This window comes from Podarcis muralis, chromosome 8 (assembly GCF_964188315.1).
Source record: "Podarcis muralis chromosome 8, rPodMur119.hap1.1, whole genome shotgun sequence".
In the NCBI taxonomy this organism is placed as follows: Eukaryota; Metazoa; Chordata; class Lepidosauria; order Squamata; family Lacertidae; genus Podarcis; species Podarcis muralis.
In genome coordinates this window covers 13,334,972-13,341,314 of record NC_135662.1, presented here as the reverse complement: position 1 = coordinate 13,341,314, position 6,343 = coordinate 13,334,972, and the positions used below count along the sequence as shown (strand labels likewise).

The 6,343-nt window shown below is 45.0% G+C and overlaps 1 long non-coding RNA gene across 1 annotated transcript; it reads left to right on the top strand.

Annotated features, from left to right (window-relative positions):
- Positions 1-2,430, top strand: LOC144328667 (uncharacterized). The gene is made up of 2 exons (XR_013393853.1): positions 1-1,108; positions 1,897-2,430. It is a non-coding gene; the product is annotated as an uncharacterized LOC144328667 (long non-coding RNA).
- The last annotated feature ends 3,913 nt before the right edge of the window (positions 2,431-6,343 follow it).

Sequence of the window (6,343 nt, the reverse complement as noted above, 5' to 3'; positions counted from 1 at the left end):
TTTATCTAGTCATCTAGATCAGGGAAGGTGAACCTGTGGCCACTATAGATACCCCACAGCAAACCTCAGTTTAAGCATTACAAATAGTGCTTCAAATGACATTTGTGTGCAATATTTCATCCTACCGGTTTCCTTTTGGAGAGGAGAAGGATGGTTGGAGTCCCTCAATCAAAACAACAGCATGTGTACGCTCCAGTGTGGTGTAGTGGTTAAGAGCGGTGGACTCGTAATCTGGGGAACCGGGTTCGCGTCTCCGCTCCTCCACATGCAGCTACTGGGTGACCTTGGGCTAGTCACACTTCTCTGAAGTCTCTCAGCCCCACTCACCTCACAGAGTGTTTGTTGTGGGGGAGGAAGGGAAAGGAGAATGTTATGCGCTTTGAGACTCCTTCAAGTAGTGATAAAGTGGGATATCAAATCCAAACTCCTCTTCTTCTTCTTCTTCCTCTTAGCTGTGGCTTCCTGCACTATTCTGAAGGTGTTGTTACACAGAGCAAGCATCGCACCCATGAACTGAGTGGATGTCCGACGCCATCGTATCTCAAGTTACTTCCCTGAAGTTATCTTGGACCGTGTTGTGTACATAGACAAGGCAGCCTGATTAGGTTACCCTGTGCCCTGGCACAGCCACTGTAAGCTTATACACAGTGAGACCATTGAGCTCAGCATCATTTGCTGACCAGCTGTAGCTCTCCAGGATTTTAGGCCTGCCTAGAGATATCATTGAAAGGACAGATCCTGAAGCTGAGGCTCCAAGACTTTGGCCACCTCATGAGAAGAAAAGACTCCCTGGAAAAGACCCTGATGTTGGGAAAGATGGAGGGCCGAAGGAGAAGGGGACGACAGAGGACGAGATGGTTGGACAGTGTTCTTGAAGCTACCAGCATGAGTTTGAAAAAAACTGCGGGAGGCAGTGGAAGACCGGAGTGCCTGGCGTGCTCTGGTCCATGGGGTCACGAAGAGTCGGACACAACTAAACTACTAAACAACGACAAATAGATATCAAGGATTGAACCCAAGACTTTCTGCATGCAGGGCAGATGCTGTGCCACTGAGCCTACAGATCTTCCCCAAGTTAAATCATGGATGGAAGCCTCAACATAAAAAGGTAAAGGGACCCCTGACCATTAGGGCCAGTCGTGACCAACTCTGGGGTTGCGCCGCTCATCTCGCTTTACTGGTCGAGGAAGCCGACATTTGTCCACAGACAGTTTTTCCGGGTCATGTGGCCAGCATGACTAAGCTGCTTGTGGTGAACCAGAGCAGCGCACTGAAATACCGTTTACCTTCCTGCTGGAGTGGTAGCTATTTATCTACTTGCACTTTGACGTACTTTTGAACTGCTAGGTTGGCAGGAAGCCTGAACATAGGGTGTGTTAAAATTGAAAGAGCCTTGTCTTTGGAGCTCGTGTGGCTGTGGGGATTCTGCTGGACTACATCTCCCACCATCCCTGACTGTATGCCAAGTCGGCTGGGGCTGAAGGGAGTTGGTGTCCAATGACACAGGTTCCCCATCTCTAATTTTGGATATGGGAGACCTTGTGGCTTAAAGTGCTGCGGTTACCCTTTGCATCTCTTCTGGCCCTCTAGATACAGTGATGAATCGAGTGGATTGTTGCACAGACTTCCATGGGACCAGGGGCCCAGAAGTCCAGTGACATCCACTTAGCACACTTGCAAAGAAGGCTACGAGGATACGGTTCGCGGAACCTGAAAAGCATTTGCTCACAGCGTGAAATCCAATTATTGGCCCTTGGCTGCATACCCATAATCTCCAATGAAAGAAGAAGGGAGGAGAGGCTGTTGAGACATATGTATGTATGCAAGCTGCAAAAGAGCAGGCATTTTAAAAGTCTCCCACCCTTTTACAGCTTGACTCTCTCCATTTATTTACAGTATTGAAGGAGAAAAACAAGCCTGATGTGCAGGACTCCGCTTCCATATTTGGCCTGGAAGCAGCCGGGGTATCAATTACGTTCTGCGAAGCGCAAACATTAGCATAACTGCGTGAAGCAATCATGCCCCTAACAACGGCAAGCCATGCACAGAAGACCAAAATAAATAGAATTCACAGAGCAAGAGGTAACACTTCTCTCGACTCCGGGACGGTGGAGTTGCAGGGACAAGTGCATTCCTGGCGTGCCCCATGCCTTCGCTGGACCGTCAGGCATCTCTGATGACTGGATATCTGCACAGGGAGGGTGTTGCTTCTTATGCGGGAATGGAAACCGTGACTGATAGGAGAGGGCTCAGAGACTCATTAGACTAGGAGGTTGTTTAGGGCTCCTTGCACAACCCTCACGAGCAATTAATTTCTAATTAGACAGAAGAGGTTAGGTCGGGCCTTGCCCTGGTGTGAAGAAGCATTCTGTAGGTTGGTTGTTAAGCAATCCACCAGGTTCTGGGGAAGACAATAAAACGACTCAGAAACTATCCACCCAGAGTGAATTATTAATCAAATTAATTGGCTGCTTTTCCTTGCCAAAGGAACATGCACAGTGTCCCCCCCAAAGAATCCCGCGAGCTATAGTTTGTTAAGGTGGCTAAGAGTTGTTAGGAGACCAAGATCCAAGTTTGGGCAAGTACTTTTTGGTGAGAGAACTCCAGCGGAGATTTAAAAATCAGAAAATATGCAGCAAAGGAAAGTGTGGAAATATAGGATGTTAGGACTTTAACATATGTCCATGTGAGTTCCAAAATGTCCCTCTTCCCCCAGCATAGGAAAAGACCACACATTTGGTAAGTTTAAAAATGGTTTACTTACAAACCCATCCAAGGTCAGATTTATGTGATTTTCAACACATCAGTCTCATCATTTATTTATTACGGCCGTAGGCCCATACAGGTAAAAACAACACATAAATAACAGCTTGTGCACGTGGGGGGAAAAACAGCCGCTAAAACCCCACTATAACAATAAAATACTATAAGATGGAATGGCATACTACGCCTTAATTAGCTTGAAGTGCTCCTTGGCGTCGCTTTTGGGTAAGGACAGCGACCAGAAACCTAGCCACTTTCAGGGTCGTATGGGTATCCTTATCCTGCAAGATTTGGGCAAGGTGGAATTTTGGTGGGGTACCCTCTAGTTTCTGTATGATTGATCCCAACAAATTTGCCCGTGGCGCATTGAACAAGGGGCAAGTGAACATAATGTGCTGGAGCGACTCCGGCGTCTCCTTATCACATTCGCACATGGCGGGGGCTTGGCCCTTTGAGAATCTATGTCTCAGGACATTGGAGGGAAAAACGTTAAACCTCGCTTTGGTGAAGGCCAGTCTATGGGCAACAGTCGAAAGGGAGGAGAGGTATGATGGAACACAGTAAGTTAAAGTGATACCAATGTTCTGGGGCGAACAAACACCTCCCCCCAGTGTATAATTTCGCTGTAAGTCGATGTCATCCAGTCTTTGGCAGATCAGTCTTTGAGCAGTGATTTGGTCTAGTTTTAGGGAATCTGAGGGAGAGATTCCATAACTCAGGAGTTTGGCATGAATTCTACTAGTCCAAAGGCTAGAGAATTCATCTCGCCATAAGCATTGGACAAGGTAATGGTTTGGTAATCTATGCCACAATGATAACCAATAATTGAAGACTTGCTTCCACAGGCAAGTTTCTAAGGATGCGATCTTCAATTCTAGTCGCATGGCTGCGTTGCTTACGCACCGGGGGAGCATTAGGAGCCGACGTAGGAATTGGTTTTGCAGAGTCTCAAGAGGAGCAAGATCTGTCATCACGGCCCAGAGCGGGGCAGCATAAGCAAGCGCGGCAACCACTTTTGCCTTGAACACCTTTAGGGCCGAGGGAACATGCAAAGCTCCATCCGAAAAGAAAAATCGGAGGAGCGCATATGACAGAGTTTTGGCCTTGTTAAGTAGGTGTTGAATTTGAGCTTTCCACCCCAAATTGTATTGAAAAATAACTCCTAGGTATTGAAATTTTAGGACTTGCTCTATTTTTGCTCCACCAAGCTTCCATTCGTATAATCTCCGGCTTCTGGCGAAAATCAGAATCTTGGATTTAACATGGTTGATGGTTAATTGGTTGAGTTGACAATACGTGGCAAAGATCTTCAGAGCTCTGGTTAGTCCAACACGTGTATAAGATAGAATTACCGCGTCGTCCGCATATAAAAGGAGTGGGCAACGGTAATCCGCTAGTCTAGGCGCGTGTGTACTTGGAGATGAGTTAACTAGGGGTGCTCGCATGACATCAGTCTGAAAAGTTGCACAGGCAGTAAAACTTGGTTTAGTTGTAGTGGTGAAAGTTCCTAAATTATTGGTAAAGAAACTCGAGAGTGGCTTGTGAGAGCCATGTGGCTTAGACTCTTAGACTCTTCACACACTGAGCTTCTCAGATAGACTGGAAGTGGAACAAAGGCTTGGTTACCTAATCCCAGATGAGCTAAACTTGACAGGAAAGTTTACTCTGGTCTTAACCCCTTCATGCATTAATTAGACTTATGCATGTTGGTTATATGCGGCTGGTTATCCTGCAAAAACAATACATTAAAAAAATAAATTAAAAACACCCCAATCATTCCTTTGAGCCCCACTTGTTTTCGGTGGGAGCACTTTAAAAAGGGCTTAAATTTCAGTCAGGACACATACTTTCATTGGATTAATAGATTTTGAGAGAGCAAATGTTGATATCATTCCTTTTTAAAAACTATTGGTCACTTTTTATGAGCAGAGAGTATACATTAAAAATAGATTATAATAAAAAACAACGTATAGCAGGTCATTAAAAATCCACAGACAATAAAATAAAAACCCAATAAAATAGCAGCAAAAGCAACAACTCATCAATAACAAGTCTCACCCCTGTGGTCCAGGCATCGCCAACCTGCGGCCCTCCAGATATTTTGTCCTACAACTCCCATGATCCCTAGCTAACAGGACCAGTGGTCAAGGATGATGGGAACTGTAGTCGAAAACATCTGGAGGGCTGAAGGTTGGATATGCCTGCTGTGGTCCATCAATAGCTTGTGGAGGGTAGGGAAAGGTAAATTTTTACCTGGCACAGAAAAGCTGCTAGTGATAGACCTCACTGGGGAAAGAATTCCACAAACAGGGAGCCACAACCAAAAAGGCCCAGTTGGTTAATTTTTGCAAGCTGCTTCTGATGTGTTCAGGGGTGTTTTGGGGTGAGAAGGGTCAAGCCCTGGGTATTTGGCACTGGATTCCCTGCCTGTTACCCAATTAATTTTTTTTTAAAATGCTTTTGTTATAATTTGCCCACTCCTACATCTCTGGAAACTTCTTGCCTGTCTTGCTTTTCTCTCACATCAGAGCAGTCCAGCCAATGGCAGCCAGAAGCTCAGAAACCCCACCTCCTCTGTTTCATTGGTCTGGTTGAGGGAACTGCTAGGCATGACTATCGATGCAGAATTGCTCCAATCGTGTAGAAACAGGAGGTTCAGTCTTAAGAGCAACATAGCACATTCCAACTAAGGTCGATGAATCAATCAACAATTACTAAATCGGAGTCTATCAGATGATTTAATCAAATAATAAAAAAGCGTAACACATTCCAACTTGGGTCTATAAATCAATCAACAATTATTAAATCAGAGTATATCAGGTGATTTAATCAAATAACAAAAGCATTGCACATTCCAATTTAGGATGATTAATCAATCAACAATTATTGATTGTCTAATATCAGAGTATATTAGACAATTTAATCAATTTTTTAAAAATAGTCTTGGCAGCCTTATGCATTAGTATACAGTGGTCTTTCCTGATTTGGTGCCTTCCTGATATTTTGAACTACAACTCCTATCACCCGCATGTTTCCAAGGAAAAGCGTTGAGGACCAATGAATAAACTTATTCAGTTGCTTTCTCCTGGAGGTGGATGAAGGAGCTGCAGCCCGTGAAACAGGAGGACAATACAGTGGTACCTCGGGTTACATACGCTTCAGGTTACAGACGCTTCAGGTTACAGACTCTGCTAACCCAGAAATAGTACCTTGGGTTAAGAACTTTGCTTCAGGATGAGAACAGAAATTGTGCTCCGGCAGCAGGAGGCCCCATTAGCTAAAGTGGTGCTTCAGGTTAAGAACAGTTTCAGGTTAAGAACGGACCTCCAGAACGAATTAAGTACTTAACCCAAGGTACCACTGTATCTCCTGTTCTGCTGCAATAACTCTCCCAGTTGCTGCTCATTTTGCAACACGCTGGCCGCGAGGGGCCATTCTGCTGGCATCACCAGAATGTTCCTTTGCTTGCCTAAAGCTTTTACAAGAAGGAGAGAAAAAAAGGAAGGAGGGAGAGGAAGAAGATGGCATTATGCACAATACAAGCTTTAAAGCGAAACTCGTTTTTCATGCCAGGCTCTTG